The sequence below is a fragment of the Gracilinanus agilis genome, chromosome 5 (genome assembly GCF_016433145.1).
Source record: "Gracilinanus agilis isolate LMUSP501 chromosome 5, AgileGrace, whole genome shotgun sequence".
Classification (NCBI taxonomy): Eukaryota; Metazoa; Chordata; class Mammalia; order Didelphimorphia; family Didelphidae; genus Gracilinanus; species Gracilinanus agilis.
Genome location: NC_058134.1, coordinates 237,260,456 through 237,261,067, shown reverse-complemented (window position 1 = coordinate 237,261,067; position 612 = coordinate 237,260,456).

The window sequence follows — 612 nt, the reverse complement described above, 5'->3', positions numbered from 1 at the left end:
GTATACTGAGAGGCTTCCTTGAGTCATAAGCATCAGAGATGAATATTGTTTCCTTTAAACATTTTCTGTGGTTCTTTGGGCTCTCTCCTAGCTTTCCTTTTCTCTTATCTATAAGGCATCTAAAGCCTGGATCAGTATTCAAACTGAATGTAGATCAGTATTGGAATAAATAAAATTAGCTCAAGAACAGTCAATCAGAGTGGTTGTCAGGGTGAATAGCAACTAGGTGGCTCAGTGAATAGATAGTGAGGCACAGCGATCAATGTCCTGGGTTCAAATGTGGCTCCAGATACTTTCTAACTTTGTGTTACCCTGGACAAGTCACTTAACCCATTTGCATAACCTTAACCACTCTTCTGCCTTGGAACCAATACTTAGTGTTGATTATAAGGCAGAAGGTAAGGGAGTTTTAAAAAATCAGTCAGTGAAGTCACCAAATATTTATTAAATGCATACAATGTGCCAAGTACTCTGTCAAGCATGGAAGATGCAAAGAAAAAGCAAAAACAGTCCCTGTCCTCAAGCAGCTTGTATTCTAATTCCATCTTTCCTTCCTTCCTCCCTCTCTCTCTCCCTCCTTCTCTTCATCCATCCCTCCCTCCCTCCCTCCCT